The 15,080-nt window shown below is 43.0% G+C and overlaps 1 long non-coding RNA gene across 1 annotated transcript; it reads right to left on the bottom strand.

Annotated features, from left to right (window-relative positions):
• Positions 1-12,003: 12,003 nt before the first annotated feature.
• Positions 12,004-13,380, bottom strand: LOC138924055 (uncharacterized). Its single transcript, XR_011438617.1, has 2 exons — positions 13,284-13,380; positions 12,004-12,513 (listed from the first exon to the last, which is right to left on the bottom strand). It is a non-coding gene; the product is annotated as an uncharacterized lncRNA (long non-coding RNA).
• Between the last annotated feature and the right edge of the window lie 1,700 nt (positions 13,381-15,080).

Here is a 15,080-nt window from a genome sequence, read left to right as displayed (position 1 = left end):
TTAATTAAGGAGCTAATTAATCGTTAATGTGTTCATTTTATATTTCTATGGGAGTCATGATTTTACATTTTAAAAAATCAGCTACCTACCGGAGTCTGAGGGAGCCGGCCGTCAGCAGCAGGGGGACGGGGATGCAGGTTTGGTGGGCCTGAAGTTTGTACTGTTTGGGGGTCTCCTTAAGAAAAATAATACTACACTGGGTACAGGGACTTTGAAGAGGCCCTGAAGCTTAAGTTTCTTTAATATTACAGTGAATTTGCCTCTCACTGATGAGGATCAAGGCTGCCCCAGGGAGAAAACGCGAGGCATCCCGGCCTACGTCCTGATCTATATCATCCTCCAGGAAGTATAGGATGTCCTGACCTGATCTGACCTGACTCTTATCTAAAGTTATGGGATCACCCAGTAACCAGACCCCACCTACACTGACACCATTTTAACAACTTTTTTACATAATCTTTCCTTTGTCTTATAAAAAGATAACTCACATACCTATGCCTTATAAATTTAGCCCAATCCTCAACCCATGTTTGCAGCTCTACTGCCCGTGGGTCCTGTCCCCAAGCTGCTCTCTGAATAAAGGAGCGCCACTACCAGACATTGAGAGTCCAAGAAATCTTTCTTTCGACTCCTCTGCTTGCCGAGCCCACATCATAACCATTGTTAAAAGATAATTTTCAGAAAAACATAAAATCACAAATCTCATAAGGATATAAAAACGATCCCAGGTTAAAGATTTTATATTACCCATCTGGGAGAATCAGGCAGGCATTATAACTGCTTCAAAGGAGCCTAGAAAAACCACAGATTTATATGGGGGGTAAAAGAATGTTGAAATGAATTGCAAATAGGTGCAAAATTGATTTTTTTGGGAGAGGGAGGAAGTCATAAAATTTACCTAAATCCCAAAATTTACATGTCTGTCGATTGCCTCCAATTTAAAATACCTCAAAGAAGGAAAGGCTAGAATCTGATAACCTAGAAGAAGCAGACAACACAAAGTCTTTTCTACGTCAGCTTGAGACCACACTCCTCCGGAGTGTGTGTATGTCTTTGGGAACCTGGGAAAGACGCAGGCCTGACTCGATCCCCCAAAAGATGAAGCATCCTAACGTGAGGTCGCTGCCGGTGAATTAAAGGGAGTTCTCCAGATCTCACTGGGGCCACTTCTCGTGGGGCTAGCCGAGGGCTCAGGCTGGAGGCCATGTACCCTAATTTGCTTCCACTGGGGCGAGTAGGGCACAGGGGAACCGCTCTGGCTGCGAAGCCTGTCGCAAGGAGCCTCAGGGGCGAAGGATGAATACCAAGACTTCTGGGGCGGGCCCAACCCTGCGTTGCTGTGGATGAGGCAAAGGGGGACATCTAGTGGCTGCTTGTTCTCTTTTCCTCCCAGTGGCGAAGACAATAATTTTGGAGGGGATTAATTCGCAGGCTGCGTGGATTCTGAGAAGGCGCAGTTCCCAGCTTTGCGCAGAGAACCTCCGATTCCCGGGCAGGAATCGCGCGCTCCGGGTAGAAAGGGTCGGCGGGGAAGCGGCCGGGGGCGCCCTGGGATATTCAGGGTCTCTTTGTAGGGCCCCAAAAGATTACGGCGGGGGGTGGAGGTGGGGGCGGGGGCGGGTGAGTGCAAAAGCGTGACTGTTATTCACACCTCCAGTCACCCAGCCCGGCGGGGGAACTCAGTCTTCGCAGCCCGATTTTCGCCCCCGTTTCTGACAGCTGATCCCGCCCTCAATCCGACCTCCCTCCGAGGAGAGCGGATCCCGGCCAGACCGGTTCTGAACTTTTGTGATGCAGAATTATAGAAAGGGCTGAACGGGAAAGGCAGTGTAAGGTAGTACAGGGCAGATTACTAAATCTACATTACAAGCGTCGGGGCAGGGAAGCTGCCCTGGAACTCGGGTGCGCAGCGAGGTTCGTGTGGGCTGGGGAGCGGGCGGGAGAAGGTAAGGGAGAAGAGAAAGGGGCTTATGGAAAGCGTTCCTGAGATTAAGCATTTATTCCCTTTCTCTGTCCTTCAGGGGGCAATGTAAAAAGGGATTTTTTTCCCTTAATTATTTTGCGTCTGTTTGGATTGTAATTTTCTAAATATGATTCCTCCAGGGGCCTTAACCTTACAAATTTTTTAAGCTTGTATGTCTACAAAGTTGTGGCAACTATTATTGCTAACACTACTGTTATGGGCCTAATTCCCCCCTGCCCCCCATCCCATTCATAAATTGAAGGTCTAACCCTTGTGGATTCTTAGAATATGACTATATTTGGAGATAGGGCCTTTAAAGAGGTAATTAAGGTTAAATGAACTCAGTAGGGTGGACCCTAATCCAATGTGACTGGTGTCCTTATAAGAAGAGGAGATAAGGGGCCGGCCAGTGGCGCAGTGGTGAAGTTCGCACGTTCCGTTTCTCGGCGGCCCCGGGGTTCGCTGGTTCGGATCTCGGGTGCGGACATGGCACTGCTTGGCACACCATGCTGTGGTAGGCGTCCCACGTATAAAGTAGAGGAAGATGGGTGTTAGCTCAGGGCCAGGCTTCCTCAGCAAAAAGAAGAGGACTGGCAGTAGTTAGCTGAGGGCTAATCTTCCTCAAAAAAAAAAAAAAAAAAAAGACGAGATAAGGACACAAATACAGACCCAGGGCTGACCATGTGAACGCACAGCAAGAGGGTGGCCGTTTGCAAGCCAAGGAGCCAGGCCTCAGGAGAAATCAACCCTGCCAATACCTTGGGATCTTGGACTTCTAGCCTCCACAACTGTGAGAAAATAAATTTCTGTTGTTTAAGCCCTCCAGTCTATGGTATTTTGTTATGGTGGTGTAGGGGAGGAAGACATTTCGTCTACCCGCTCTGGGTCCTTCTGGCGGGGAAATGAATTAAGTTCACATGAGACGGAATAACAGGAGAAAATTAAGCAAAGCTTTATACCATGTATGCATGGGAGAGGCTCAGGAAAAGTAAGCAACTCAGCCAACTGGCTGAGGCTGCCTGTTTAAGTATCTTCAGCTACAGACAAGGAGGACATTTGGGTTAGCGATTTGGGTCTTCAAAGGGAAGGAAGGCAACCCACATGGAAATGGAAAAGCAATGTTTGGTAAATAGAACTTTGATAAGAGTGGGTTTAGCAAGCATCTGCCTAGTCTACTGAAACCCACAGTTATCTATGGTGATGGCCTGCCCTGGAGACAGGCCTTTATTTTAAATTTGTTTTAGGCAGTTAGGGGGAAAGGTCGAATGTTTTTGCTGAGTCTGAGCCTTTATTGCCTTCAGCTCGAAATAATCCCCATGCCACAGTGGTGCATCTTGGGGCGGCCTGCCTTGAACCCCATCAGCGGCTCTAGCAAACTAATACAGCTATATTTAAGGATGATGCCGATTGAGCACACTCTTAACTTCTACAGGAAAAATAATCTGGGCATTATTCCAAGTTTCCATTCCTCCTTGACAGTTTTACTCATAACTCAATTTGACTTTTTCCACAGACGCTGGTGCCCCTTTGTATCTCGCCTGAATTCTGTTTTAGAGCCAGACTCTGCTGGGGCTCATACACTTCTCTACAGCTATAATAAGGTTTTGTTCCTGTCGAAATCTCATGCAGCTCATGTTTCCACTAGGTTGGTCTCATGCCGTTGAGGGCTATTGGCAGTTTCACCTTAGGAATCACTCTTGTGTTAGGTCCCCAGAGCACCTGTCTTTCTTTTGGCCCAAACAGAAAGAAAACAGGAAATTAAAAGCAGCATTAGATTGAGGACCCATTTTACATCTATTAATTTATAGCAAGAACAAAAAACCAAACAAAAATGCACTCTTTCACCGAGGCAGGGATCTTTTGGGAAACGGGTATGTTAATGGACTGTTGGTGGTGGTATAAACGGTTACAACGTTTTCTGGAAGTGTTACAGCAGCATATTTCAATGGTCATAAAAGTGTTCACACCCCGAAGTTCCCCAGTCCTTCTCATGGGAATCCACCCTAAGGAAATAATTAAACAGAAGCAAAAGGTCGTATACTTATATCTGTGAAAGATGTTCATTGTAGCATGACTTGCAAGAGTGAAAAATTGGAAAGAAACCAAATTCTCAACAATAAGCAAATTGTTAAGTTAGAACACAAAGGCCAATGAAATATTAGGCAGCTATTGAAAATGATAATCATGAAGAACATGTAGAAACATGAAAAATGTTTATGATTTTTGCACATATACCTATTGAGAATGCAAAATAGCATCCATTTTATAATTACATGTATGTGAAAAAATATCAAATAGGCAAAAATTGATAAAAAAGAATGAATAAAAAAATTATCTTAGACTAGCAAGGTTATGAATTGTTTTTTCCTTTAGAAATTTTATTTGAAGTCCTACAGTCGGGGGGTTGGTTCCAGGACCCCCTTGGATACCACAATCTGAGGATGCTCAAGTCCCTTATGTAAAATGTTGTAGTATTTGCATATAACCTATGCACACCCTCTCATAAACTTTAAATCATCTCTAGGTTACTTATAATACCTAATACAATGCAAATGCTAAGTAAATAGTTGTTATACTGCATCATTTAGGGAATAATGACAAGTAGAAAAAAGTCTGTATGTGTTCAGTACAAACACAACCACTGTAGGCCTTTCATCTGGGCTTGGTTGTAACTGAGGACGTGGAACCTACGGATATGGAGGGCCCACTACATATTTATATCATAATTTTTATATTAAAGAAGTGAGCTGATTATGTAGGGCTGTGCCAGTGGGGTCTGTCAAAATGTAATATAAAACGTGCTGAAAACATGACTCGGCCAACTGTAAAGTGAGCACGTGTCCGTGGTTTATTTGACCCACGAATGAGGGACTTCATGGATAGCAACGCCGATTCAAAGAGCATTTTCAGCATGGATTTATGGAGCGAGGAAGGGCACGCTGGAATAAGTCAACTAAGTTAGAGACAAACAGGGCAACAAAACTTTGGGCTGGTCTTCAATCATCCGTGTTTCTACTGGGCCAAAATTTACAAGTTAACGTGTAACTTCAGAGTTTGGGTCTGAAGGGGAGCAGAATTTGTCACCCCAAAATATGCCACTTTGGCATGAGGATTATTTTGAGCTAAAGGCAATCAAAACCCAGCAGATTCAGGAAAAGCTCTGTCGTCCCCCTCCCCCACGCGCCCCCCCCCCCCCCCCCCCCCCCCCCCCCCCCCGCCAAGTGCCTAAAGTTACATTGGAAAGGAAGAGAGCTATTAGCAGAGATACCTTTTTACCTAAGAAACTTTCCTGCATAACACGGCAACCTTTGGTTTCTAAACATCTCCTCCCCTTCCTGTGAATGGCTGTTCTCCCCTCGGTTTCTCCAGACTCCTGCCCCTTTCCTTAGCTCAGGTTGGTACAAGCCTCAGTTACCTGGCTGCCCTTGGGTCTCATATTTTTATGGGGCTCCCAAATGTATGAAATTAATTTTTCTCCTGTCAATCTGTCTTATATCAATTTAATTATTGGACCAGCTAAAAAACCTAGAAGGGAAGAAAGGAAAATCTTTCTGCCCCTTCAGTCCCTAATTAAAACTAAATAGCAAATCAAACAAGTTATGTACCATAGAGCAGCACTGTCCAATAGAAGCATGATGCTAAAAAAATTTAAAAAAAAACAGGTGAAATTAACTTTAATATATGTGTGTATGTGTGTAACCATCATATTATAATTTCAACGTGTAGTTGATATAAAAATTTTTTTCTTCTAAGTCTTCACAATTCAATGTCTAGCGGCTGGGACCGTGGTCTAGTGGTTAAGTCCGTGCACTCTGCTTTGGCGGCCCAGCGTTTCACTGGTTTGGATCCTGGGCGCGGACATCCCACCGCTCATCAGGCCATGCTGGGGCAGCACCCCACATGCCACAACTAGAAGGACCCACAACTAAAAATATGCAGCTATGCACTGGGAGGCTTTGGGGAGAAAAAGGAAAAAATAAAATCTTAAAAAAAGAATTCAGTGTGTCGTTAGTATTCACCGCTTGGCTCAGTTTGCATGCTAAATTTTCATCAGAAATTATTCATCTGCATTTAGATTTCATAAAATTTACAGTTGAAAAAGTTGTTCCAAACATACTTAAAACTTTTCCCAGGAACAAAAGAAGATCAATTTTTAAATTTAAATTAATAAAAATTAAATATTTGTTTGTGCTAGCCATATTTCGAGTGCTCAGCAGACACCCATGACTCCTGGTTACAGTATTAGCCCAGAACTAGAGAGTTAGATAACCCTTGGGTAAGCATCTTAGACCATGTTTCTGTGTGACATTGAAAGGACATGCAGTCATCCTTTTACCTTATTTTCAGGTTTTGGATAATTTGCGTTAAGAGTTCTGAGGGTATATCAATTACCCAGATTTTTTGTGGTTGTTGTTGAGAACGATTCACCCTGAGCTAACATCTGTGCCAGCTTTCCTCTAGGTTGCATGTGGGTCACCACCACAGCATGGCCACTGATGAGTGGTGTAGGTCTGCACCCAGGAACCGAACCTGGGCAACCAAAGCGGAGTGTGCTGAACTTAACCACTAGGCCACAAGGCTGGCCCCCTAGATTTTTTAAATGGTTTTATTGGGATATAGTTCATATAGCATACAATTCATCCATTTAAAGTGTACAATTAGATGGTTTTTAGTATATTCACTGAGTTGTGTAACGATCACCACAATCAATTTAGAACATTTTCATCACCTCAAAGAAACCCCATGTCAATTGCAGTCATACCCCATTTCCCCCTAACCCCCTCAGCCCCAGGCCACCACTAATCTACTTTCTGTCTCTATAGATTCGTCTATTCTGGACATTTCATATAAATGGTTCATCCATTTTGTAGCATGTATCAGTAATTAATTCCTTTTTATCACCAAGTAATATTCCATTTTATGGATTTGCCATATTTTATTTATCCATTCATCAGTTGGTGGACATTTGGGTTATTTCTCTGGATTCTATGTGTTGACTGAGCAGCGAATATTGCCAACCTGGGTCACTTATGCAGCTTCCTCCAGCTGGAAGCTCTGCAGGGGCTCCTTAATTCTCTGCCACGTGCCTCTCTCTCCATGTGGTATCTCACCCTGCAGGGCCTCATCACACGGCCCCTCTGTCTCTCCAGCAGGATAGCTTGGACCTCCTTATAGGTGGAGGCTGGGTTCCAAGAGAACAAAAACAGAAGGTGCCACTTCTTAAGGGCTAGGCTACACCCACCTCATTTCTGCTACATTCTATTGGTCAAAGGAGGTCACACTGCCAGCCCAGATGAGGGAGGAGGGAAATGGGCTGTGCTTCTTGATGGGAGGAATGAGTCATGTGTATAGGGAGGGGAGGGATTGTGGGCAGCATCTTTGGATTCTACCTACCACACCCACATTTAACAGCCCTTTTGCACTTAGGCAAGATCATTTGACTAGTTGCGGACAATGGGCTGTGAGCAAAAGTGACATATTTCACTTCCAGGCAGAAGCAAAGAAAAGCCCGAGCAATCCTCCAGATGTATCATCTCTTCTGCAGCCAAGAAGGCCTCATGGTGAAATTATTCCATGGAAGACAGTTACCTTGCAGAGTCATCCAGACCTGCAGCCAACTTTGCATTAGCAAGTGATAAACCTCTGTTGTGTTAAGCTGCTCAAGTTTGAACATTGCTTGTTAGGGCAGCATAACTGAGCCCATCCTGATTAAAACACATGGCTTGTGTCTTTGCCTCGCCCCTGAATTTGCTGCTGCTGCTGCTTCTACAGTTCTGACTTCTGGTTCTCTGCCTGATCTGTTGAACTTGCCCCTTTGTGATGTTGCATCTGACTTCTCTAAGTAAACCTTTGCCTAATATAGCTTGACCCTGGAACCTTAACCCCTAGTGGCTGGTGTACCTGACACAAATTGGCCTTAGATACCCCCTTTCCCCCCAAGCTGTCTGTCATAGGTTTCATGAAGAACAGAGGGGGTTGCAGCCAGGTCCTTGAAAGTTCTTGTGGGTTGAGTTTAGACTTAAATGAGTAGGCAAAGGGGAGCTGCCAAAGGTTTTTATTTTTTAATTTTATTTTAAAGATTGGCACCTGAGTTAACATCTGTTGCCAATCTCCTTCTCCCTCCCCCTCCCCCTCTCCCTCTCCCTCTCCTTCTCCTTCTCCCTCTCCCTCCTCCCTCCTCCTTCTCCCTCTCCCTCTCCTTCTCCCTCTCCTCCTCCTCCTCCTCCCTCCTCCCTCTCCCTCTCCCTCTCCCTCTCCTTCTCCCTCTCCCTCTCCCTCTCCCTCTCCCTCTCCTTCTCCTTCTCCTTCTCCTTCTTTCTTCTTCCCAAAGCCCCTCAGTACATACTTGCATATTCTTGGTTGTAGGTCCCTCTGGTTGTGTTATGTGGGATGCCACCACAACATGTCTTGATGAGTGGTGTCATGTCTGCGCCCAGGATCTGAACCTGAGAAACCTTGGGCCACCGAAGCGGAGCACGCGTACTTAACCTCTTGGCCGTGAGGCCGGCCCCTACCACAAGTGTTCAATGTGGAGGGTGACTTGAAAAAAAGAAAGATGTTTGAAGAACAATTTGCTGATGAAAGCAGGCTATCTGGCAGGCATGTGAGGCTGAAGAAAGAGTGATCAGCTAGGGAGATGGTAGTGTAATGCTGAATGCCAAAGCTGGTAGTAATTAAATTTGTATGTTTTACAGCTGAACTTTCACTTAGATAATTTCTTATTAATCTTCATATTCCTATGGGCCTTTTACTCTCTTTGCAGCTGGAAAATCAAAGCTTGGAGAGACTGGTGATTTGTAGTATCTAAGAGGCAAAGCAAGTACTTTGATTTCCTTCATCAATTCATTCACACAATCTTATTTGATTGATCCAAATCCCTTTTTTCGAATCCTGCTTGGCCAATGCTTCCAAATCTTTGCATCCTGGCACACACAGAAAAGGATAATATTTGCATGCTATTCCTGGGGGAGGTTCTTCTTGGTGTAACCAGCAGAGAACACTCTCTGGTGGTGGGCATTATGTCTGAAGTCTTTTGCCAAGATAGTAATAAGTGAATATAGGAAGTATACAGAGGAAGCCATACAAATAATGATCAAATATAATTTTAACTGAAGTAAAAATTTAAATGGTGGTGAAAACATGGTTTCGGGTTTTGTATCACTACAAAAAATTTGCAACCATCAGCATCTCCTGGGACACCTGTACCCTGTTTATCCCATGTCAAGGGGCTATGATACAGGAGCTGGGAAGCTCCAGGCAAGGCAATGTACTATGAGCTGAGAATACAAAAATGGAGACAAAATCTTTACCCACAAGAACTCAATCTAAAGGCAAAACCCAACAAAACAATTGGTACAATGGAGTTTAATAAATCTGATGATACAAGTGTTTTCAGGGTGCATCTAACTCAGTCTATGGGAGTGAGGCCGTACTAATCATTCCTTTTATTTTCTGATGCGGTTACTGGCTTTTTCTATCTGAAATTAGAAGTATACAGGTTAAATAACAACCTGACTAGCAATGTCTTCCTTATCTGAAGTGAAACTTTCCCAGCAACTGAGGCTGGCAATTCAAAGTAGGTATAATTTTTCCTTCCTCATGTTTCTCTGCTTACTCTCCCCCTCCCTTAGGACTTAAGAATAATGCTGGTTCCAGGGAGTCTGGATAACATCTTGCAACAAAGGGGTCTGGTTCTCGTGTCCTGCATCTCTCTGGCCATAAAGAAGAAAAATATCTGTGTCAGCTGACAAGGTCTGGCACCTGCCCAGCAATCTGAAGACCACCAGCAGGAAAGAAAAATGTGCCTTTTGGCACGTAGCCCTGAACTGGACTCTTGGACTTCCCCTATAAAACCCCTGACCCACTTCTTGACGGGGAGCCAGCAGTTCCTAAGGTGCTAGCCTGCTGCTGCTCCCTTTGCCTGGATTGCTTTCCTTTTCACCCAAAACTCTGTTCTCATTATTTGGATTGGCACTGAGTTCAGAGACTGAACTTTAGGTAACAATGCTTTGACTTCTTGGGGCCTTGTTGACACTGGACAGACTGGAGGTTAACTAATTCCTAAAGATAGCAAGCAACTTGGTTGTGAGTGTGCCTTTCATATGCAATCCAGGGCCCATACCCCCAACCACCTGTCTTTTGGGATCTTATAATCTAGGCCACTATCCACCTGCCCTAGTCACCCAGGATCAGGTATCAGACAACTAGGGACAGCCCTATGATCCAGGACCTGCTGAAATTATTCAAACTAGCCAATCCTAGGCCTGCTTACCCTGCCTCACCTGTTCCTTCCTATGAAAACCACGATAAAAGCTATTGCCCACATTTCTGTCTACTAGCCTCATCATACCTAATTATAATATAACATGTATGTTAATACATGGGCTGGTGTTCACATTGGCTTATCTGGTAGTAGACACTGAAAGGGAGTTTGGGGTTCAAGATTGTGATATTGTGATTTATAATAAGAAATATATGTTTGTTCTTTGTCCTCATTTTCTGCACAGAACTCCTAAAACCACTGGAATTTCCTAAGTGATAAAGATGTCTTTTGTGTGTTAATGAGGTGACTTTCGGAATGCCCCTAGGTCACCTAAGGGTGGGAACTGGTCAGCAGAGGAATCAACCATTTGATTAGAGGATTGGAACTTTTAGTCCCCCAGCCTCCCTCCCCGGAAGAGGAAAGGGGCTGGAAGTTGAATCAATCACCAATGGCCAATGATTTAATCAATCATGCCTTATGTAATGAAGCCTCCATAAAAACCCAAAAGGATGGAGTTCAAAGAGCTTCCTGGTTGGTGAATACAATGTGAAACAGCAGGAAGCCAAGTGGGGTCATTGTAATCTAAGGAAAACAAGATGATGGTTAAGGTTTCAACCATTGGTTTTTCTCTCTATCCCGACCCCACCCCCTACCCTTGTCCAGTCCCACAAAAACTCAAAGGCCAAGGACCCCTTGCCCTAAACCCCACATATCTCTGAGCTGGAGTCAGGGCTCCCCCAACTCACAGACCTAGTTTGAGTCTCAACAGCACTTTCTTCCAGCTCACAGAGCTCCCACCTTCCCTCCACACTGACACCAGTTGCTGAGAGTTGCCAGCTGGGTGGAGACTGAGAGCTTTCTTGTAGAGGCTCCTGGTGTGGGTTGAGGCTCCTGAGTCCTTTATGGAGAAAGACCAGTGGGACCCAGCCCAGGCTTTCACGGCAGGATGCCTAGTGCAGGTGAGGCCTCTAGGTATCTAGGGGCAGGCTTTTTCTACAAGGATAATTCATGGAGATAACAGGCTCTAAAATACAAATCTGAAAGGTCACATTACCACACGAAATTGGAGTTCTCTGCCTGATGTGCATAAACAAGCCAATTAGTTATGGCATCAGCCTTTGGGGGAGAATCAGCTTTTATTCTGTGAAATCAATCTTCAGGGAGACAGGCGGCATGTACCCTCAGATCTGTATTCCTGATTCAGGATTTGGGGTAAGATTTAAGAGGTTAGGGAGCATGGGCTGGTCCACAGAAATACTGGTAGGACAGGCTTTGATTGGTGGGCTTCAAGCATTTATGGTAAGGTTTTAAACACTTATGATAGGGTTCTAAACATTTAGGATGGAGTCCTAAACATTTTTGATGAGGCGAGGAAGGAATTTTAACACCAGATCTTCCTGAATGAGGGACCCCTCACTTCTGATAAGAGTCCGACTTTCAAGTTCTGGTCATGTCTCAGTCCTTGGGTTCTGTGGGTTGGTTCCAAGGTCATTTCAGGACATGATATCTTCTTTTGCACATGCCATGGTGATGCAACTTTGCAGATTAAGACAATTCTTAACCACTCTGTTGATAAGAGAGAGGGTCAGTTGAACTGGTGCTGGAGGGCCTGCAGCTACAAATCCCCTCTTTTTGTTGTTCATTCCTCAATCTCAAGGGACATAGACCAATGACTGTTGTGGCTTCCGCCTACTGATAAAGGGCGTAGGTTGTTCCATTTCATTAAACCAGTCTTTTAGCAAGGTGATGTGAGGGGGCTCCCAAAATTAGGCCTATATTGGGTAAGCAAGAAACCAGGTATTTAATAAGAAGCATTTCTAGGGAAACAACAAGAAAAACAAGGTCAATGGTCAGTGCAAATTATAGACCAGTTTCTGAGCCCGGGGATCAGCCAGTCAAAGAATTTCTAGATGTCAGAGTTGAGGTCTCTTTTATAATTTGAAATGTCTCTGATGATGTCATTAGGTGTTCAGGTATCTTTCAGAGCAGCTTACACAGCAACCAACATGAATCCTTTTTTTTTTTTTTGAGGAAGATTAGCCCTGAGCTAACATCCATGCCCATCTTCCTCTACTTTATATGTGGGATGCCTACCATAGCATGGCTTTTCAAGGGGTGCCACGTCCGCACCCGGGATCCAAACTGGCGAAGCCTGGGCTGCTGAAGTGGAATGTGTGCACTTAGCCACTGAGCCACCAAGCCAGCCCCTCTCTAAAATTTATATAAAGATGTCCAGCTTCAGTTTGTAGGGCTTCAGGAAAAAGGGCAGGTTCAGTTCTCAGTGATTCTAAATGAAAATGACGGAAAAATGGAAAATGTTAGTTTGGAGATTTGTAGACAGATATTTCAGGAGACTAGTAGAATTCAAGATCCAGTCCAGTTAATAGATATAAAACAAAACCTCAAAGACAAGTATCAGAACTAGAACCTAATATCCATGAATGTGTACTATAGTTTCATTTGAAACAGAATTTTTGTCTTTAAATCACCTTCATTTTAACCAAAGATGGCCAATTAAGACTCGTTGGTTTGTCCAATAAGTTTAGGTTTAATAAAATTGGCCCAATTATTTATATAAATACAACAAGAAAAGCAATTGACTATAGAGGTTGTTTTAAATCTGCTCCCCTGGAACTTTTTATAAGGAATCTCAGATTGAAATTTATTGGCCTCTCAAGGCCAGGAAAACCAAAGCAAGGAGTTGCCATCAGACTTTGGCTGCAATACCTATAGATTTCGGTGAATTCCTCTCTTTTTTTTTTGAGGTTTCCCCAAATATCCTGAGGTCTTTTGCATCTGTCAGGGAAGTGACCTTCTTTACTCACTTGGAATCCTGTAACTAAGAGACCAGGCTAATATTTCCAGGTGGCTTTATTCCATAAAGTCGACCTTTATTCTTCAAAAGCTGACTTGTCATATCTGAGTCTGCATGTTTCTCTCAAATACGACATTCCAGTCAAAGGCTTGGTAATATAATGAATTGTGTCCTGTTATAAGGAGAACAGATTCTTACTGAACTTAAGCAAGTAACTGTATTGCCATGAAAACAGCACTCACCTCACTAAGGGTTTCCGAATTCTGGAGGGATAAGCTAGGGAGAAAAAAAAGAATGTTTCAATTTTGCCTACAAAGGTATAATTTTACCAAATTGTTATAAATCACAGTTAGCTTAAGGAAAAGAGAAAAAGGTTTCCTAAAATCTGGAAAAACCCAAAAACATTAAAAAAATCAGCAATATCTCAAAAAAGTTATATAAATTATAATCACCCTCATCAGTTCATTCGGTCCTGTGTAATAGATTCTTAACCTTCTGTTAGCAGTTTCATGAAGTCATCAGTTTCTCCATTAGAGTTCTGTAATTTCTTACCCAGTTCAGTTTTATGATCTGAAAGTTTATCAGAAACCTGTATTCTAGAGTAAGTGTCAGTGTCTTTTCCATGAATCTCTCTGAAGATGAAACATATTTGCAAAAGCATCAGAGTAAAACAGCAACTATCTGCAAGTGACAAAAGACTCAGAAGGGAAATTGAAAAAGAAACTTGGCTATTTCTGTGACATACAACACTTCAAGATAGTAACTAGAATTATGGCTGGCAACCAGGACAGATCAGAATTTTAGGAGTGTTATATAATTTTTAAAACATTTATATTAATAACATCCACATAATACCACCTAAAAAGGTTTATCATCACTTATTTAATAAAGCTTCCCATGCAATTTAATATACCAAATAAGCCTAATTAGTTTAGCACCTTTTTCTTTATAGGAAGAGAGAGAACAAATTTCTTTGAGTAGTCCCAGGGGCCTCTGAAAATTCTTAAAGAAAACTTTTTTCCCTTCAGGTCAAAAGAAAGACCTCACTTATTATTTGAATTTTGAGAGAAGCTTGTCAAAAATATCAAAAGTTTTTTAAAACACTTGGTCTAATAGGAAACAACAGTCACTGCAAAACAATTCAATCAAAGTGACAACAGAAACAGTCAAGGGCAATGAGGGAGTTAAAACAGTTTAAAAACCTTAATAGAGAGACTTCAGTATTATTGAACATAGGAAATTATTTTAATAAAAGATTGATCTTCTGTCTTTTAGGTAAACTTACTCAAAAATAAAGAAAAACCTTTTATAAGCTCTTTATCAAGAGCAGACTAAAAGTCTGGGGAAATTATCCCAAGAGAGAGAACAGGGGCTGGCCTGGTGCTGCAGTGGTTAAGTCCGCACGTTCTGCTTTGGCAGCCTGGGGTTTGCTGATTCGGATCCTGGGTGTAGACATGGCACTGCTTGGCAAGCCATGCTGTGGTAGGCATCCCACATATAAAGTAGAAGAAGATGGGCACAGATGTCAGCTCAGGGCCAGTCTTCCTCAGCAAAAAGAGAAGGATTGGCAGCAGTTAGCTCAGGGCTAATCTTCCTCAAAAAAAAAAAAAAGGACAAAATTTTAATTTTGTACCAGCTTACTTTTTATGTTAAAGCTCATTCACCTAATTAAATTTATTGCAATCTTAGCTAACTTGACCATGCATAAAACTCTTTTCAGGCTTTCTCTTTCACAAATCTTCTATAATTTTCTTTTTACACTCAGAATTTGTCCCATGCCTTCTTTTTTCCCTTCTAGGGCTTTAAGGCAAATTTATTTTCTTTTTCTTTTTTAAAGATTGGAACATGAGCTAACATCTGTTGCCAGTCTTCTTTTTTTCCTTCTTTTCTTCTTCTCCCCAAAGCCGCCCAGAGCATCGTTGCATATTCTAGTTGTAGGTTCTTCTGGCTCTGCTACGTGGGATGCCACCTTAGCACTGCTTGATGAATGGTGTTATGTCCACACCCAGAATCCAAACTGGCAAAACTCTGGGCAGCTG

This window comes from Equus caballus, chromosome 5, assembly GCF_041296265.1.
Source record: "Equus caballus isolate H_3958 breed thoroughbred chromosome 5, TB-T2T, whole genome shotgun sequence".
NCBI lineage: Eukaryota > Metazoa > Chordata > Mammalia > Perissodactyla > Equidae > Equus > Equus caballus.
Note: the sequence above shows the minus strand (reverse complement) of the source record. Positions and strands in the feature narration are given on the sequence as shown.